Source organism: Vulpes vulpes, chromosome 2 (assembly GCF_048418805.1).
Source record: "Vulpes vulpes isolate BD-2025 chromosome 2, VulVul3, whole genome shotgun sequence".
In the NCBI taxonomy this organism is placed as follows: Eukaryota; Metazoa; Chordata; class Mammalia; order Carnivora; family Canidae; genus Vulpes; species Vulpes vulpes.
The window spans coordinates 131,088,376-131,109,520 of NC_132781.1; the positions used below are offsets into that span (position 1 = coordinate 131,088,376).

The window sequence follows — 21,145 nt, forward strand, 5'->3', positions numbered from 1 at the left end:
CATTTTCTTCTTTACTGGCATCTCTGCCTATCTTTGGGGAGACCTGAAAATGAAGTAAGGCTGGCAACAAGTTATTATACTGAATTTTTTCCAAGAGAGATTTATTGTTTGAACATGGAATACAATAGAAGGTAAAAATCGTGGCTAAAATATGATTTCAATTACATGTGTGTTTCTGTGTCCCATTTCTTGATCAAATACAAACAACTCTGAATATTGGGATGGTAATTGCTGGCCAAGCCAAATGAGAGAGGAAGTGCTCTGGTTAATGTTCTGAACTTAGATTTTCAGAATCAATTTTTCTACTGCAAATCAGAATCCATGAAATTTTGACCTAATCCCTTTTCTCCCATATACCCTCCCCTAAATATCTCTTTAAAATTAGCTGCTAAAAGAAAATGACTCTGAGAAGGCTTTAGAGATGTTTCAGTGTGGAACCCAATCGACAGCCTTTCTATTCAATTTAACTTCACTTTAAAACAATATAAAAATAACCGCAACACTAAAATTCATCTTATTAAAGTAAGTATATGTCTGATTTCGGCTTATCCAAATTAGTTAGTTCTAAAGGTCTCTAGGTTAATTTTGCTCATCATGAAACAAGGGGGTAGACTGAATTTAGCACTTACAACCTAAAGATAATGCCCCAGGTTTAAAGATTTTAATGACCTTTTAAAAATCAATTTGCTTCGATTGAGCTCAGATCCTCTTGTCAGCACAAGCCAGAAGAAAAACCTCTCAAATGAAGTAAATAAGAAGAAATTGACAACTTCTTGGGCCCCATGAGTGCATGAAACAGATAAAAATGTTTCTGCAATTTGTTATTCTTTTGAACACTCCCCTATATCTCACGTTCACCAGGAAGAGACGAAGTTCTCCCTGTGTCCTCCTGGTGCTAATCATGTCCTATCACTAGGTCAGGGACAGAACATCAGTTCAGTCTGTGTAATCCTGCCATAGACAGCTCCACCCAGCTCTCTAGACACCTCACTAATCTTCCATCTTAGTGCAAGAAAGAAAGAGGGGGATATATGTGTACTAAGGCCCATGGGATCTACCATCATTACCCACAAAGCTCATCATCACCTGGCTATGGCAACAACACCAGCTGCATTATGGGCCTGAAACAGAGAACGCGAAATAACACAACTGTAGAGTGGGTTAGCTAACCCAGGTGTAGCTAACTCAGATGTAGCTAACTCAGATCAACTGAGTTGGTCCTGTCTTTCAAACATTGGAAGGTCTAATCACAAATTTCAATCATTTGTCAGTGGGGCTAAAAGACTTAGGAAAAAAATACAGGAAAGGGGCAGCACCCTGTATCCCGTAAGGAGTCTAGGCTTTTGGAGTCAAGGACACCCAAGGTCGAATCCTGACTCTCTCCCTGCAGGATCCCAAACCCTGACACTTCCTGTGGGACCTTGACCCATGACCTTCGATTGCTTCCTGTAAAGTCAGGATCATGGTAATTCCTCACATGTGAAGTCCCTATTAAATGGAAGTTACTAATGCCATCACCTTCTCAATGGAGGAGTCCCTGGACCCCAGGAAGCCACTCTTTATTTCAAATCCAGTATCCTGCAGAAAGACAAGGGTTTCCTTGACCTGCGATCGACTCTTAAAATGTAATGGCTTAACAAAAATGTCAATGAGCCCAGGATCATCTCCAGCTTTCAGCAAAGCAGGATGTAAGTCACATTAGAGAAACCAGAGATCACCTTCTAAAATGCACAAACATCGTACACTTACTTTTCAACACTCCTCCTTAGCTTTGTCAGATACACCTGTGAGAGCATCCTTCCCATATGATACGGTATTTATTCCATACCAACAGTGGTGGTGGGAAGCAGAGGGGCGGAGAGGAAAACCTCACCTCTCCTTCTGAAACATAACCCTGGAGAGAATGGAAAGTGGAGGAAAAAATACAGCTGGAATCAAAGCAAGATGTGCCTCGACTCTCTAATTTTTTGTGCTCTGTTGTTATTTGTGCAAGAGGAGAGACAGTCTGGATGGAGGTGGAGAAAGAGCAGTAGAGGAGAAATCACTAGAAATTATAAACAAAAACTCGGTCGTTGTGATTGACAGCTTCTCTTGGGACTTCCCGGGGGAGCCAATTAGTGCTGGTTGCTGAGGTGGGTTTTCTCATACAACCCTCTGTGCTAACACCCACCTGTGCTACACCTACTTCGATGAAGCGACAAAGCCTTTGTTGATGAGGTTTAGAACCAATCACCCCACAGAGAGAGCCCTGCTAAGTCTCTAAAGCAGATGTCTTAGGGTAACTGGCAGAGAAACACCTTTAACTCCTTATTGCTTTACTGGAAATCAAGACTCTAAAATAATGTTTTGACTCATTCTTTCTGTTCCTTTTTCCTTGGGCTCCTTATCACCTGAGGCAACAGTGACCACATGCTCCATACAAGTTCTAACCCAACTACTCCCAAGTTCTACCCATGCTCCTCCAACTACTGAGTCTGACTGTTTTTGTAAGTGAGAGATGTCACAAGAGCAGATTATAAATCTGGCAAAAAACTAATGAAAAGAATTAGTAATATGTCCAGAGTCACTGTCTCTACGAGCACTGGGAGACACAGTTTGCATGAGCCCTACAAATCAGGTAAAGCAGAGCATACGTAGCACTGTCTGGGAAGCGGCCTGGCCAAACTGTTCTTGGAGTAAAATTCTTCATGGTGTATTTCCACTGCTTCAACAAACAGAGCTCAGGGTGCCTTGTGAATCCATTTAGTGTAACCTCACACAAACTCACTCCAGTTGTGTTATCTTGTCTACTAATGAATGACACCCATCCTCATGGAAGGCATCTCTACTTGCTTCCTACTACCAAACCAAGAGGCAGCAACTTTACAAAGCCTATTATGAGCAGAGTGCTGCATAAAGCCCTGTGAAAGGAAAAAAAATGCCTCCAAGTCCTTGGCTTTGAAAAGCAAAATGAGGGGCAGCCCGGGTGGCTCAGCAGTTTAGCTTTGCCGTCAGCCCGGGGCCTGATCCTGGAGACCAGGGATCAAGTCACACGTCGGGTTCCCTGCATGGAGCCTGTTTCTCCCTCTGCCTGTCTCTCTCTCTCTCCTCTCTCTCTCTGTGTGTGTGTGTGTGTGTGTGTGTCTTGAATAAATAAATTAGAAATATTTAAAAAAGCAAAAATGAACAAAATTAACAAACCAGGGAGCTACTATGTGAAAAAGATAATAAACTAAAACAAACAAACAAAACCAAAAAGAACCTTGGGGAGTTCTGAGAAGGAAACAAAGAGATAAATGCAGCTGAAAGATTCCCCAGAGAAAATCAGATAGGAGTTTAATTTTTTAAAGGTGAGACTTACATTGAGAGGGACAGATAAAAAATGGAGCAAAGTTCTAGAAGTGGAAATGCACAAAATGTCAAGCCTTAAAAGATAAGACGGAAGATCTAAAAGATATTCAGACTCCCCTCAAGCTCAAATCCTCATGAAAATAACCAAAGGGAAATCACAGATAGATTTTTCTAAGTATTTTAGAGGCCAGATTCTCCCAGAGATGACTCTGCCTTCATCTCCCTGAGACAGTTGTGTCTGCTGACTAATTTGACCCCAGCACAAAGGAACAGGAAGGTACCTTAGCTAAAGAAATCACAAAAACACTGACATGAATGCTCTCCACCCCATCCCCATACGCTCTCATTTATGGGCTCCGGTTCTCTCCAAGAACAAATTAAAGTTGGAGAAGATAACCCAGACAAAATGAAATCGAGAAAGACAGGCACTAAATTCCTTTCAAGGTCATTAGGCAAATGGAACAGGATGTCTCAAAAGGTGGAAAGGAAAGCCGGTTGCCAAATCCAGTAACATTAGGCAAAGTCTGTATCAACAAAAGCACATCAATCTGACCCTGAGTTACCACTGGGGCTGCGGGTTACGTCTTCAGGATCCATTCTTCCCTTTACTGGGAGGCCTCTGAGGTATCCTCCAGGTCCTAGGACTTGGATGAGTTGGGCAAGACCTGGGCACTCTACTCACAGCCTTCATGATAAACCATTTAAACTTGATAGCTAGGAAGAGAAAATGCACACTGTGATCCTTACTCAGAAAGGGGCCTTGAAAGGCACTCATTCATTTATTCCACAATTATTTTTATCAAGCATACATTCAGGCTTCACTGTACTAGACCCTAAGGATATAATGATGAAAACTACAGGTTGTTTCCTGCTCTGTGCACCTCACAGGAAAAAGGACTAATGGTTAGAGAAGTGGACATAGGCTTGGCACGTTCGAAGAATGGAAACAATGGATGCACTGTGTTCTGATCACCTCCTCTTCCCTCCACTGGTGAGGGGGGTGATCCCACTCTAGGGGTGTGAGGAGCCCCGAATACATGATAGTCAATTCTGGACAGCACATTTACTCACAGCTCAGGGGTGGCCTCTGCTTGCCACACGGGGCCATGTGGGGGGTTCATTCAGGAGCAGAGTGAACAAGCAGAGGCCATAGGAGGCAGGTTTTGTAGTAACAATAAGATGAGGTGACCCCCTGTTTGCCACAAGAAGATGTGACTGGCACGGTTGAATAATCCCACAGGCTGGCAGGGAACTAAAGCCCACCACTCAAAGGGAAGTAGGCACTGGGCTTGGTTCCTGTGAGAAAAAAAAGAAAACTCTTTGGCTAGAGTGCCTCGTCCTTAGGCCTACAAGAGGGAAGGGAACTTGTGGAGGGGCCCAGTTTTACCACAGGTCAAGGCAGCACATAACAGCGAACCTTATCACACAGGTGCACATAAGTTCAAGGTCCAGCCCTGGGATTATTAATGTTCCCTCAGAGAGCCTCCCCATTCTTCCACCCCTCCTTCCCTCAGATGGCAGGACAGCTCAGGCATGCATTGGGTGCTGGGGGCCACCCACTCCTGCCTCAGGCCTCAGCCCGCTCCTCAAAACAATGCTACACTGGTTCTGGAAGGCCAGGCCTCCTTTCCCAGCCGAGCGCTGGGCCGCAGAGGAAGGCAAGGGACTTCCGGAGGCAGTTTCTCTGACAACCGTACTCAGGAAAGACACAAAGGCCCAGTTCGGTTAGTGAACATAACAGGCCTTACAGAGAAGTTCCGAGAACGCTGCTGCCCCGGAGAGAGGCAACTGCTGGGCAGGAGCAGCTGCACGCAGCCCGGGAGGAGGCGCGCTCTGCTGCCTGAGGGCCGCACAAGGCCGGACTCAGGGAGCTAAAGGCAACAGGAAGGCCCAGCAGATGTTTCAGGGGTTGAGGGGGCTGTGACCAGAGCAGACCCTCCGGCCTTACCCACAACGTTAACATCAGTCAATGTAAGAGAAATTGAGGGGGGGAAAAAAACTACTCACAGTCCCCACATGTCTTGCAAAGAGTGTAGTGTGCTTCCCACACAGCAGAAGAATGCAAAACCCCCTGAAGGCTGAAACAGGGTTTTGGGTTGTTACTTTTGTTTTTTTCATAAGATTTTATGAGAAGGGCAACCATAATGGTCAAGAGTCCAGCTATCTAAAAGTTTTGTAGAAGAAAAAGGTCAGCTTCCCAATGGTGGGTGCGTTTCTCTGCTCGGCTTTCTCCCTCTGCACTCACCACCCCGGGCAGCCCCGTGGGGTGCTGCAGGAGCCGAGAGGCCTCCAGCCTTTGGTGGCAGCACCCTCACTCTCTTCGCCAGGCCCAAACCCACAGGGGTGCATGGCCTGACCTCAATGCATTTAAAAAATGTCCAGGGGGAGGAGGGGAGAAGGCAGGCCTCTGGAGGTCACCGCCGAAGGTCACGCCCGTGTGTCTGTCTTCTGAGGCCTCTCAGTGAACCAGGAATAGAAAGTCGGGGGACACCCTCCTTCATTCTGTGTCCAGCAAACACTCTGTCCTCCCATGCTGCAGACCAAAGGACAATGTCCCAACCATCCTCCTTTAGAACAGACCGAGAGGACTGAAGAAAAGCCCAGGGTATTAACCATGACCCCTCTGGTCTCTGCGCAGGCCACCCAGGGACTGCCTGACTCCTCCTGCGTCTCTCATCACCAGAAAGTTCTTAGGGAAGCGATGGCTGAAGAGCAAACAGTGCCAGACTAAGGGGACAGAATGAAGCACTCAGAAAATATAATTAGCTGGGGACGCCTGGGTGGCTCAGCAGTTGAGTGCCTGCCTTCGGCCCAGGGCGTGATCCTGGGGTCCTGGGATGGAGTCCCACATCGGGCTCCCTCCGTGGAACCTGCTTCTCCCTCTGCCTGTGTCTCTGCCTCTCTCTCTCTCTCTGTGTGTGTCTCTCAAAAATAAATAAATAAAATCTTAAAAAAAAAAAAAGAATTAGCTAGTTAAGGAGTGAGACCATATGTACATTTTGATTATAATGACATCAGAAATTTGTTTGGGGGAGGGGAAGGAGTGGGAAAAGCATATATATGAAGAAGAAAGGAGATCCTTCTCAGGGTTCACACCTACCAGGTTCTCTCAGCAGTTGTAACCAGGACAGAACTCTTCTCTGTGTGGGCGCCTGTAGGGACGTTTCTACCTTTCTGTATTTTTGAACTGGTATTAATGAGACTGCAGTACATAAATAAAGGCATTTCAAATATACATACACATACAAGATCATTAGAACACTCCAGAACAATATACCACCACAGGAGCCATTTATTCTACGGGAGAAAGAACTTGAGCTGGAAACAGACACACTCAGCTTAGTCTCTTATTCACTGTGTGCACCGGGTGAGCCTCAGTTTCCCCACCTATAAAAATAAGGACAGCACCAGCTACCCTAGAGCATTTCCTCAGGAGTGTCAACTGTGAAAGTAACTTGCCTGCGACTGGTACTTGCAAATACGAGGAAATGTTCATTCCTTACCTTCTACACCACTTCTGTGTTCAAGGCAGGGATTCCATCCTCTATCTTGATTCAGGGCTCTCTGCAGAGATTAGATTGTGGAGGGTTTAACAACTTGGAAAAAATTATCAGACAGCTGTTTCTAGATCTACGATTGCAGCTTTATGGCACCAAAGAAAACACTCCTCCTTTATCTGCAAAATCTGCTGTCTGTGGCAAGATTTATCGGGCCCTTCAGGGCTTTCTGACAAAGTAAGGGCATCTCTCCTTCCTTCCCAGTTAAAAGGCAGGCTCTAGTGTGTGTGTTGCTCTTGGCGGTGGGTTTTTTCCCCCCTCACTTACTGCATAGCTTAAGGTTTTACAAAGACAGAACCATGCAAAGCCAGTTGAAGAGAGGTTTTTCTAGAAAGCCTTGCACTTTGCAGGCCATTCAGGCACCAGGCAGGGATTGGCTATGGGATCCAGCAGAATGAATGATACAAGTGCAGAGAGGCTGTGTTCTGCCCTGCCATCATCATCACGATCGAGGTCACATAAAGGAAATTATCAGATAACAGAAGGAAAAAAAAATTCTCAAAGCAAAAATCTATCACCAAGCATACAATAAAATCATAAAGTATGGCCGGGGAGGAGGCGGGGCAGGTAAGAAAGTAACAGCTAACTAATGCAGTGTTCTCAAACACGTATTTTATTTGCTTACTTCTAGGAGTCATCAGTGACTCAGAAGCTATTCCTCTTGATCTAATAAAACCTTGTTCACAGGGAGGAGGAGTGGGGAAGGTGCTCCCAAGAACAACAGCAGCAGCCACAACCACCCCGAGGTCTCTCCACAATCATTAAGGGGAACCTCTCCAGGTGTGGTCTGGTGCCTCAGAGCCTGAGTAACTTCCAGAGTGCCCATAAGAAGCACATGACTGGAGGGAGGCTTGCGGTGTGATCCCAAGTCTCCCAGACAGGCCCATGCCGGGGCAAACGCTAAAACCCAACATCTAATCCTGGCACTTCCTCCAATTCCCCTGTGGGAGAAAAGGCAACTGTTTATCCTGCATTTTCTCCTAAGTGAGAGAACTATACTGTAAAATATGTCTTAATCTGAGGTCTCAAATCCTGCTGAAATTCTATGACAAATTTTCTGCCTATGGTCAGATGTTCTTTTTTTTTTTTTTTTTTTGAGAAAAGCTTCTTATCATTCTTCAGGTACTCAGTGAGGTGTATGGTCCAGAAATACACTAAGAACAACTAGACTAAATAATTCATAAGTTCCCTTCCAAATCCTGATTGTCAGGGCAAGTTTTTCTGATTATTAAGACAATGTATACTCATTGTAGAAAACTTGAAAACTGTAGCCAGAAAGAAAAATCTGGGACTGGGTGATCCAGAGGTAACCACTGGTAACATCTACATCAACTTTTTTTTGTATTTCATATTTACGATGGTATATTCGATATTACTCTCTGCTACATTCCACATTGTCACACATTAAAAATTCTTCAAAACCGACATCTCTAATGGTCAAATAGCATTTCATTGTAAGGTTTAAATTGTGTTTTGTTTGGTGACCCTCCTGTTTTTGAACATTTATGTTGATTCTAATGCTTTGCCCTCATCAACAATGCAACATTTTCCAATGAATACTCTTCAATTTTTTATATTTTTTGAAGGTAATGGGGAGCTATTAAAAGATTTTGAGCATGGAAATAGCACAACTGCTTTTTTGTCTTATGACAGGGTAGGAAATGAACGGAATTGGGAGACATAAAAGGCTTGGTGATAAGGTAGGTTATTATCTGAGAACCTGAATGAAGGAAGGGATAATGAGTCTAGACATGAGGTCCCTAAGCAGAACACATACCCAAAAGAAATTACCGTGAGTCAGAGTGGTTCAGGGGGAGAAAGGAGAGTTCAAAATTAAGCTGAGCTTTCTAGCCTTCATGACTAGAAGATCAGGTAAACCCTATCCAAGGTAGGGAAGTAAGGCTAAGAAGCTGGTTTGGAGAGAGGAAAATAAGCAGTCTTAGCTCCAAAAAGTCACTGTAAGAATGATAACCACACATGCAATTAAGCTACATGGCTTTTTAGTTGTAACAAAACAGTTTAAAAAACAGACTGATAATTTAGGACACCAATTTATAACATAAACTAGAAAGTAGAAGCCACGAGAACTCACTGGCAATATCATTTCTTAGCTCTTGAATGCTGAAATTCAAGTAATTAACTATCAGTAATAAACATAAGGTGTAAAGCTAAACAGTGCTTCACTCAGACCAGAATAATTTTTCATCATCAGAACTATATAACCCAGATTATTTTTAAAGATTATATCTCATTTTTTATCTTTACTTATTTTTAAAGATTTTATTTTTATTGATTTATGAGAGACACAGAGAGAGAGGCAGACACACAGGCAGAGGGAGACGCAGGCTCTCCTTGGGAAGCCAGATATGGGAATTGATCCCAGGACCCCTGGATCTCTCCCTGAGCCAAAGGCAGACGCTCAACACCTGAGCCACGGCAGGCATCCTATTTATCTCTTTTATTTTACTTTTCACGGGTTATTTTAATCAATGCTATTTCAGGTAAATGAGGTAAGTGCTAGGGAAAAATAAAAGACAGACATCAAGGTCACTAATATGCAAATGCCACCACATGTCACAGGCCCAGAGCTCTATTTCGAGAAGGTCAACTAGGAATCTAATTCAGGGAAGACCTTTTTTTTTTTTTTTTTTTTTGGAGCTTTCTTATGACATCATAAAGCCATTAGAAATAACAGGTAGAAATTTTCTCAATGGGGCCTCCACTTAGCATTCACGCCCCTGCAAGCAACTCAGAAACAGTATCTCTGGACTTAGATTTAAAATGGCATCTTCTATTTAAAGATTTACCATGCTCATATATCTACATTATTCCTTATTAATGGAATATAGTCTTTCTAAAACTTCAGCTTACCAAGCAAGGATACACATCTATTTCTCAAAGGATTCTTTGACAAGACCATTTTTACTGATTTCAGGACACCAAAGAGAAGTGGGGATATGGATAGTGACTAGTTGGCAGAGGCTATTGCTGTTACTTCCATTTCAGTATAAGGTTACCATTTTTTTTAATAGCCACCTTCCCTAATGTGATCCATCTATTATTGCAGGCATTTTTCATGTGCCAGGCACCAGCACTAGTGCTTGCCAGTATTCAGTTGAAGAAAACAGAGATTAAGCTCAGAGAAATGTAAATGATCACATTCTTTCCTTCTGACCAGGAAGTAAAGGGTTAACCAGCATCTTCTAACCTCTAATTGTCCAGTTTCACTTGCTGATTCTTTTTTTCACAGTCCCATACCTGGTGAGAGGAAGACTGACTACTTACACAAGAGTCAGAGAGACATAATGCCCACAAAATATGAAGCCCTATAAATTAATTCTGAAAGCCGGAGAAAATGCCAGGAGAATGTTCTCATAACTCTAAGACTTGCCTGTGTAACCTGGTTTTTCAGGTAAGACAATGGGAAATATGATACAAAACAGCTTGACGTGTCATTTCAAATGAAGCATGGCACTTAAATGGATTCAAATTGAGGTATACGCTGAACTAGACCATCCATTTACATAAAAAAGGAAAAGGAAGGTGAGATAATTTGAGAGACTGGCACACAGTATAAAGAAGAGCAAAGTATCTCAAGACCGTGATCTATGCCCTAATTGCAGGAGAAAATGAAACTTGAGGTCAAACCCTGAAAAAATAACACTTAGATAAGTAGAGGAGATGGATTTGAGGCCAATTCCTGAGTGTAAGTGCATGCGGAAAAGCACAGAAGAAGCCTAGCTAGTTCCCAAGTCAGTGAGTAACAACCCAGGGAGAAAGACCCCACCGGGATTCAGAGTGCCAGGCTCCCCCTGTAGGAGAAACACGGATACTACTTTGCCCTGCGATGTGCTCTAGAAAGGGAGGGACCATCAACCTTCCAGATGGAAGTCACCAAAACTGTGCTCCGCAGATTTGCTAAAGAAGAACTGACAAAACAGAAATCCAAAGAAGCTGTAAAAGCCAGATGGCTGCTAGGGTGCAGAATCCCAATCAAATACTAACAGAAGGCCCTGGAGATGCTAGGCTGAAGTGCTTCACCAATCCACACGCTTATTCATTCACTGTTTATTCACTCAATGTTGGGTTATGTTACAAAAATTTCCCTAGGCAAATTCATGTGTAGGAAATGAACTGCAATCTTTCAAACCTGGCATTTACTTCAAAGTCTGGAACTGTAACTCCCTAAAAAAAGGGAGCTCCATAGATGTGGAAAACTTTTAGAATGGCCTGGCTTCACCACTCACCAAAGGAAAGCGCTAGCTCTGTAACCTAAAGGAGCTTTATTCTTCTTGGCCCTACTGCTAATTAAGTGTACACCAGGCTAATTAAATGTAGCTCATACAATCAGAGAACCAAAGTAGAAAGAAGAGGTGAGAATTCAGAGTATGGAATTGTGTCAGTAAAACAAGAATCTCCATTTGGTTGTCGAAGAAAATGGAACCTAAAAAAATAAATAAATTACTGCTGTAAGCATATAAATAATATAATCACTAACATCCTTTTATAAATTATGATACTGTGGAAGGAGAAAATATGCTATTCAACTATTTAGAATACTCCTCCACTTATCTTAGGTCTACCTTCTCAGAAATCCTTCTATGAGAACTGTGATAAACTGAGAAGCTATTTCCCATAAAGCCATTTGTGTCTTTCTAACAGTTCTAACTACCTCAACACTGCTCTCTCACTGAGCTGCCATGACAAGCTCCTTTCTACATACTTCTGGGAATTTTGTTTATTAATATGTTTGAAGATAGACTGCAATATAGACACTGGGCTTGATGCTAAGGACACAGTGGTGACAAAGGTAACCTCTACCTTGAGGATCCTGTTGAGAAAGACACATAAAGGAAATGAGGCTCAGCGTGATCACTCCAACACAGAGCATAATAAAAGGAAGGTAGGTAAGGCCTGAGGGGTGGGGTCAAGGATGGCATTTGTTCACAAGCAGTACCTTGGTAAAAAAAACAAAAAACAAAAAAAAGAGTAAGGATTAGGCACATGGGAAAAAGGAAACACACTCAGTAGAGGCATCACCTACTTAAAGGCTTACCGAGAAAATGGTGCACATGGAAAATGCATCGATTAAGACAGAAAGAATTCCAGGAAAAGGTCAGCAAAGTACCGAACCCTTAATCATTTTTTTCTTACTGATTTTTAAACTGAGGTACAGTTGACATATCTTATTAGTTTCAGGTGTGCAACATAATGGTTTGGTGATTACATACATTGCAACATGCTCAGCACCATAAGTGTAGTCACCATCTGCCACCATAGAAAGTTATTACAATATTATTAACCATATTCCTTATGCTGTACTATACATCCTTGTGACTTATTTTTAAACTGGAAGTTTGTACATCTTAATCCTAGTATTTTTAAGTCATATTAAGGAGTTTAGACTTAACTCTAAGAGCAACAGAGAGTCACTGAAGCATTTTAAAGATGAGAAGTGGGATCCCTGGGTGGCTCATCGGTTTAGCACCTCCCTTCCGCCCAGGGCGTGATCCTGGAGTCCTGGGAACGAGTCCCACGTCAGGTTCCCTGCATGGAGCCTGCTTCTCCCTCTGCCTGTGTCTTTGTGTGTGTGTCTCTCTTTCTCTCTGTGTCTCTCATGAATAAATAAAAATAAAAATCTTTAAAATAATAAAGATGAGAAGTGACAAGAATAAACACTCTAGAAGCCATATGGTAAATGGGCAAGAAAAGGCCAGCCCAAAGGCAGAGAGGTAAGTTAGCACACTGCAATTTAAGAGAACATGAACCAGAGTAGTGGCTGTCATCATGGGGAGAGTAGATGGATTCAAGACTATAGAATCCATGGACCCTAACAACAAGTTCCATTTGGAGTAGAATGAAAGAGCGAGAGTAAAAGATGACTCCCCAGTTACTTATCACTGAGAGAGTGCAGAAAGACAAATAGATATGGTGGAGAAAATTAGTTCTATTAGGGGCACACTGAGTTTGAGGCACTTTGAGAAATTTAAGGAAAGGTGTCCAATAAATGACTGGTCAGAGAGAGAGATCTGTCCCAGCCAGGTGGAGTTCAAATTATCAGAACATGGGTGTTTCTTGATAACCCTGGAACAAGATATGCATGCCCAGTAAGAATGTATAAAAGGAGAAGAGATTTCTCTGAAGATATTAGTCTCAAGGCATTGTCTCAAGATCCACGTTACTTTAAAGGGGAGAGATCTAACTCCCTCCCAATGTACTGGAATGATTATTTCATCACATTAGCCAATTTTTAACTGGTATTGAGGAGGAAAACCATGAAAGATAGTGGGTCAGGCAAATGACAGTGGGAGTGTAGAGGAACATAGAAAGCGGAATGCTCAATATTTGTTCTGGAAAATAAGGATGACACCATCATAACTGGGATTCTTACGCAAATGAGAAGAAACTTAAGACAGTCACCATCACTTGAAAGGGAATAGGGGTATGTGCTCTTCAGTGACTCCACAACCTGGGGACAGGCAACCTGGGAAAGATCATGTGAGTTTTGTGGCCTATTGGCAGTTGTCCCCTTTAGCTGCATTCTCACTTGTGAAGTTTTTAAAAGCGCAAGTGTCTAGTGTCCTGTAGACCCTTGTTATTCATTAGGGTCCCATGGGAGTTTGCTAATAATCATCTCAAGCCTCATACCAGACCAGGAACCTCAATCTATATTTATAGAAGATTCTCCAGAAGAGTTATATGCCCATTAAAGTTTGAAACACACTGCCTCACAATCACTTGAAAGTCTTCCTTTTTTTAAGATTTAATTTATTTATTCATGAGAGACACAGAGAGAGAGGCAGAGGCATAGACATAGGCAGAGGAAGAAGCAGGCTCCCTTCAGGAGCTGAATGCAGGACTCTGGAATCACGCTCTAAGCCAAAGGCAGATGCTCAACCAGTGAGCCACACAGGCATCCCTCACTTGAAAGGCTTAAAGCAGGGGTAGAGCTTGTAAATCTGCATTTTTAACAAGTTCCCAAGTGCTGCCACTGCTGTAGGTCTGAGACCATATTTTGAGAACTTCTGCTCCACACCAATTAGCTCAGAATCTCCCTAGGTGGAATCTAGGCATCAGTATGTTTTAAAGCTCTCCAAATGATTCTAATTTGCAGCCAATGTTGAGAACTACTGGTAAAGATATTTTTTCTGCTCCTGATTACATAAACAAGAAAATGATCATGAAAAGCAAATATCTTCTAAACAGTGGCTAAACTCATTACCAAAGTGTTTTTTAATGTAAGATAAATTTTGATTAATCAAAGCAGAAAGAAAAATGCTGCTTCATCCTTAGTGACTCATTTTCAGAGACATGTTTGGTTGTGGTTGAAAAAAAGGTCATCATAAGTAATCATTATTTTAATCATCACAGACACTATCAACTCAATTTATTAACTTCATTTTCTGCTTATTCTTATTTAATTGGATATTGGCACTTTGAAGCCCACAGTATATTTTTTAACAAATTACATTTTTTAACAGAACCAATACTGAGTAAGTCATTGTTCTCCAATCAGTCTGCAAAACCAATTCTAGCCCTCCTGTTTGCTTTAGTTTTTGTTTTTTTCTTGCCTTCTTTCTCTAGGCTTTTCAAGTAAGAGTTTAGATTGAGTCATTTTCCCTTTTTCTAACAGAAGCATCTAGTGCTATAAACTTCCCTCTCAGGACAGCTTTAGCTGTGCCCCACAAATTATATGCTGCATTTTTACTTTTATTCAGTTTGTTGTTGTTTTTTTTTTAAATTTCCCTTGAGATTTCCTCTGAGACCCATGAACTCTTTTAAAACATTGTTTAGTCTCCAGGTGTTTAGAAATTTTCCTGTTCTCCTTCTGTGATTGATTTCTAGCTTAATTCTATTATGGTCAGAGGACCACAATTGTCTGATTTCAATTATTTTATTTTAAAGATTTTATTTATTTGACAGAAGGAGAGTGGAAGTGCATTACGTAAATGGGGAGACTCAAAGGATGAAGGAAAGCAAGAAGCAGACTCCTCCCTGAGAGTGGAGCCAGAGGCAGACTCCATCGCAGGGCCCTGATATTATGACATGAGCTGAAGACAGATGCTTAGCTGACTGAGCTCCCCATGTGCCCCTGATTTCAATTATTTCAAAATGAAATTTTTTATGTCTTCAAATATGATCTATGTTGGCATAGTTTCTGTAGATGCTTGAAAAAAATGTGTATTTTGTTGTTGAGTGGAATGTTCTTGAATGCTGATTAGATCCTGTTGGGTGAGGACAGTGTTGACTTCTTCCATATCCTTGATTTCCTAGCTAAGCTATTCTATTAATTATTGAGAGAAATGCATCGATGACTATAATAGTGGATTTGCCTGTTTTTTATTTCTGTTCTATCAATTTTGCTCTGTATTTTCAACTCTGTCATTTGCTTCATCCGTATTTAGAAATGCTGTCTTCTTGGTTAAACAGCCCTTTTAACATTACATAATGACCCTCTCTGTCTCTGGTAATTTTCTTTGCTCTGAAGTCCACTTTATCCAATACCAAACTTCCTGTCTTTCCTGTTAAAATCTGCTCTTCCTACAGATTTCACTATTTCAGTGTTTCCTTACTGACCCATTAACTTCCAAGGAAACCAAGACAGTAATTGCGATCATCCTTTATTCACCGTTTCTAAAAAGTCACTACATTTACTGATTCTCCATCCCAGAATACTTCAGCTTCATTCCTTCTGCTTCTCTCCACTGTCATCTCTGTGGTACAGCTATCATCTCCCCTTTGCACATGTGATTCCCACTGCCTGGAATACCTTCTCCCTCTTTCCTTTCTAGCCCACCTGGAAAACTTCTACTCATTCCTGAAAACCAAGTTGAATAATGCTTCTTTCCTCCATTTTCCCTATTATTTCTAAACCCTATGATCCATTACAGTCCTTTTCTACTATCTCTCTCTTCCCCCATAGACCATAAGTTCCTCAAGGGGGGGGATCATTCATCCATAGAGCTCTAGGTCAATTGAAAAATGTGGACAATGAATTCCAAAAGACTTGAATTTAAACTTTAAGCTTTGTCATTTCCCAACTGTATTATCTTAGATAGTTCACTTTTTATCTTGTCAATTGAGTAGATTGCGAATAAATTTCAGTTTGCAGAGATATTGATCATGCCGACCCTCAGTATAGATGAGTGGACTGTGAAGCTATGAAAAGCTTTAAACTACTGGTCTATGATCAACTTCAATGTCTTCTCAAATATGAATATCATTTCTGCATGTGTAAAGAGCAGAAAAGTTTAAAAGTACTAAATTACTTAATTTACCAGCTTGTGTATTTATAAATTATTATGATAATGCCTATTTCAGAGGATTATTGGAAGGATTTATATACGTTAAAGGATTACCAACTAGCACAAAGTACGGTAGATGGCTGGCACTCAACAAATTTTGGTCTTACTCATCTTTTTTCTATTTTTTTTCTTTAAAGCCATTTTTCCACTTTTTTGTTTTCTTTCTGCTCTTTTCTTCTAAATATTCTTCAGTCATTTCTATATTTCTACTTCCTCTATTTTCTATTCATTTTCTTTACCCAAGTTCACTCTTCCCTTATATCCTCATTTTATCTTCATTCAGAGTACAGGCCACATATTTCAAAGATGAGGGTTCTTCCACTCACTACGCAAGCATACAAACACCACACCATCACTCCCAAGTATATTAACTTTGAGTGTTGAAAAATTCTATCTAGAATCATTCTAAATGACACAAAAAAATATCTATGGGAGTTATAAGAATTTATTTTCAAGGAGAATAAATTTCATTCATGGTAGTTTTAACAAAACCCAAACTCAGAAAAGATAAGAAAAAGAGGAAATACAAAATTAAACAGATTATACTGCAAAAGAAATAGTATTGTTTCAAACAATATTCTTCCTATATGAAACAAAGTGGTCATCCTCATTCTCAAAGAACCTAAACTGTTTGAAATTTATGTGACATAGCAATATATCTTTAAAAAAAAAAAGAAAACAGGAGAAAGACCTAAATATAGATATCTTTCCCTAAATGAGTCCAGGAACATTAATCACCCAAGATGATTCAGGAAAAAAAGGATTGCAAAATGTAAACACCTGTGATATGCTGCATTTGATCTGTGTCACCAGTGGAGACTAAAGATTGCATTTGTATATTATAAGTTGGAAGTCCTATGGTAACATATTTAATTTGGTCTAATATGGAGCCTCTAGGGTTTTTAATGGCAGTAGAACCATGCTTCTTTTTTTTTTTTTTTTTTTAAATAGCGGCTCCTGGAAATCATCACAATCTTGTTTAGAAACCCGATGGAGCTAATCATCACCAAAAAAAAAAAAAAAAAAATGCATCCTTTCAATTCATTCATCACTGAATCATTATAGAAGACCCACTATGTGCCATGCCCTGGGATAATGTGACATCAGTGAACAAATGAAAATTCCTGCCCTCATGGAGGTCACATGCTGATAGGGTAGAAGACAACACACTTAATAAATAAATATTATGTTAAGCTTGAAGGTGGCAAGGACTGTGAAGACTAAATAATGCAGCGAGATCAAGATTGTAATTTTAAAGGGAGTTAGGAGAGGCCTCAAAGAGACGGGAAAATTTGTGCAAAGACTTGAACAAGATGGAAGACTGAGCCAGTGGATACCTTGATGAGAAAACTACCTCAGCAGACTTACAACCAGTAAAAATGCCCTTGAACAAGAACATGCCTGGCATGTTCTAGTATCAGCAGTGAGGCTGGTGTGGCTGATAGTTTAAAAGACTAGAGTAATTGGATATGAAGTCAAGGAAATAACGGAGGCCCAGATTATGTACAATATTACAGCTGAATTGTGTCCATCCAAAATTCTCATGTTGAAGCCCTAATTTCCAGGACTTCAGAATGTGACTGTATTTGGAGATAGGTCCTTTAAAAGGTCATTTTAAAGGGGGACCATTAATATGGGCCCTAATCTGACTGATATCCTTGTAAGAGGAGGAAGTTAGGATGTAAAGACAGAGCAATGACCATGTGAGGATGCAGTGAGAAGGTGGGCATCTACATGCCCAGGAGAGAGGCCATCAGAAGAAACCAAATCTACCCACACCTTGACCTTGGACTTCCAGCCTCTAGAGTGTCTATGGTTTAAGCCACACAATCTGTGGTATTTTGTTATGGCAGCCCATTCTTCCTAACGTCACAAGACCAAGCCAAGTAAGTCCAAAACCATGATCGCTTATTTCTTTTAATCTCCAGAGAACGAGGGATAGAAAGAAAGCTAAATCAACTAAGTTTCAGAAAGGAAGGAATACGTGCCAGCAAAAAAGAGACTCACCACTACTCCCATCCTTGGTTTGATGGGAAGAACAAATCTGTGATGACAGGAGTAAGGAGAAAACAGCTGAACCCTTAAAAATGTTCAATACTGGGTAGCCCCAGTGGCCCAGTGGTTTAGCACCGCCTTCAGCCTGAGGTATGATCCTGGAGACCCAGAATCGAGTCCCACATCGGGCTCCCTGCATGGAGCCTGCTTCCCCCTCTGCCTGTGTCACTGCCTCTCTCTCTCTGTCATGAATAAATAAATAAAATCTTAAAAAAAAAAAAGTGTTCAACACTACATGAGAGCTCATGTGAAGGACAAGATCCTATAGAACCTTATTCTTAGAGGCGGGCACAGGCCTGACCCTGAGACATATAGGCCTTCCCTCAAAGGCACAAACTTTCTGAAGGCTGAGGACAGGGGAAGACAGCTGAGCAACTGACTCCTTCATTAACCTTCATTATCTCCTCATTCTTCTTTTAATAACTGCTGAATCTGTAGTGATGTCACCCCTGTCATTTTTAATACTGGTAATTTGGGTTGCCTATTTTTTTCTCCATCTATCCTGGCTATTAGGATATCAACATCATTAATCTTAAAGAATCAATTTTCATTAATTTCTGAGTCAATTTTTTCTCTTTCCAGCCTAGTGATTTTTTTTTTCTCCTTTGAGTTTGTTCCTTTCGGTTTCTTAAGGTAGAAGCTGGGGTCATGGATTTGCGACATTTCTTCTTTTCTAATCCAGGCATCCAGCCCCCTAAATTTTTCCCAAAGTACCGACTCATGAGTCGGTAACTCATGAGTTACATATAAACAAACTTTTATATGCTGCTTGAACAATTCCAATTCATTCAAAAAGACTTAGTACTTTCTCTTCACATTTTTTCTTTGACCCATGGTGTATTCTTATCCTATGGTTACCTTAAGAAATTACCACAAACTTGGTGGCATAAAACGACAAAAATTTATTTTCTCACAGTTCGGGAGACCAAGACTCCAAAACGAGGGAGTTGGCAAGGCCACACTTTCTCTGAAGCCTCCAGGTTCCACGTCTTGTCTCTTCCACCTTTTGGTGGCTTCTGCCTATAGAACTCTTCTTTGCCTCTATCTTCACAGCATCTTCTCTTGTTCTCTTGTTTCCTTTATAAGGACATCTCTCACTGGAGTCAGGTCCACATGGATAATCCAAGAGTATCTCATCTCAATATCCTGAATGCTCAATTACATCTCCAAAGACCCTTTCCCAAATAAGGTTACATTCACAGGTTCCAGGAGTTAAGACATGGACATACCATTTTGGTAAACACAGATCACCAAAGTACACATGGGTTATTCAGAAGTATGCCATTCAGTGTCAAGATATTTGGGATCCTTCCAGGTATCATTCTATTATTGATTTTTCATTTAATTCCACTGTGCTTAGAGAACATACACTATAATACTCTTAAATGTACTGAGTTGACTTTGATGGCCCCAAAATATAATTTATCATTGTAAACGTCTTGTGTGAATTTGAAAGGAATGTATATTCTGCTGCTGGAATGCTCTAAAAATGTCATTAGGACAAGTTAACTGATTGTGTTTTTCAAGTCTTTTATATTCTTACCGATCTTCTACTTATTTTGTCAATTAATGAGAGAGGGATAGTGACATTTCTGACCATAATTATGAGTAAAATGTACTATATTATCATGTTTTCTAATATTATCTACATCTTGTGCCCACAGGTTAAATGATATCTACACAGATGGATACCTACTCTTCTATCAGGAGTCTTGAACATTTTTTGTTCTATCTTAGTTCTACTTTTTTCTACAAATTCTGATTGATATGGGGGAGATATTTGATTCTGCAAAAATTTCAACTTCAGTTTTTACTCATACTTTAAAATTCAAAATATACTTTTTTCTTATAAGTGTTATAAATTATGTTTATGTTCTTGATTTCATAAGCTGTCTGCTCCAGATCATTTGGTGTAATTCTGCATACAATCAAAGCCACTTACAAAGCTTTGTGAAAGGTACTAAGTGCTCTACTAAAAAAGTTTTCGGTCTTAAATATTTAAATAGAAATGAGAAATCTGGTAACATTTTTTCCCCAAGTATCAGTTACCAAATTCAAAAAGCAGATTATACTAATTACCATTACTGAGAAGTTACACATCATGAACTCAAATTTCTCTTTATGAGGCTTAATGTAGCTTAATGCTTTACCTCATGGGAGTTACAATATGGAAAGGAGACATAAAAGATTTGGGTTGATTGGTTTATATCACATCAGTGCCTGCAAAATACGCCAGGTCTCCCAGGGTATCTACACTGTCTGAATAATTCACCTCTGGGCTGTTGTTATATTTGAGGGAGGCAAATGAAAGTCCGTGAGCGGCCATCTATCCACAGAAAAGCAGCAGGCCAGGACTGCATGAATTTCCCACGTACTGAGTGAAGTTCACTATTAGAAAAAAAAAAGTCTTTCTCATATTAATCCAGTTCTAAGAAACCAGCTGAATGAGTACCTTAGAGTCTCAACATCAAAATACACAGGACCATCTATAACAACTAGCACCATGAATGGAGAGATGAAACATGAGCCAACCACGCAATATGGTAAAACTGCAATTTGGCATAGGAGACAAAATTCTGTTAAAACTGTCATGCAAAAGTACAGAATATCCCAGTTTGGGAACCTGATCATTATTTCTTTATTTATGATTACCTCTGGTTCAGGTGCTATGCGAGATAGTATGGGGGGCACTAATATGACTACTAACTCATCTCCAAGAAATTAAAAGTCAATTGGTGATAAAAATGAATAATGAAAGACAGGTTTGCCTGTATTGATGCTATTATAAAGTCTCTCAGTAGTAGGGCTATCACATGGGCAAGAGGTCACTGAGATAACCTCCTACCTAGGGAAGGGAACTCTCAAGTGGCACTTTTTAGGGACATTTTCTTTGGCCAC

General features: G+C 40.7%; 1 protein-coding gene across 21 annotated transcripts in view; it reads right to left on the reverse strand.

Annotated features, from left to right (window-relative positions):
• Positions 1-21,145, reverse strand: part of PDE4D (phosphodiesterase 4D) — a 1,410,178-nt gene that overhangs the window by 1,138,461 nt on the left and 250,572 nt on the right. For 6 of the 21 annotated variants that reach the window (XM_072749968.1, XM_072749969.1, XM_072749976.1 and 3 more), the window contains one exon: positions 6,834-6,894. The exons of the other annotated variants lie outside the window; for them this stretch is intronic. The gene's annotated coding sequence lies outside the window, so the exon portion shown is untranslated. The remainder of the gene's footprint in view (positions 1-6,833; positions 6,895-21,145) is intronic. 21 annotated transcript variants of the gene reach the window in all.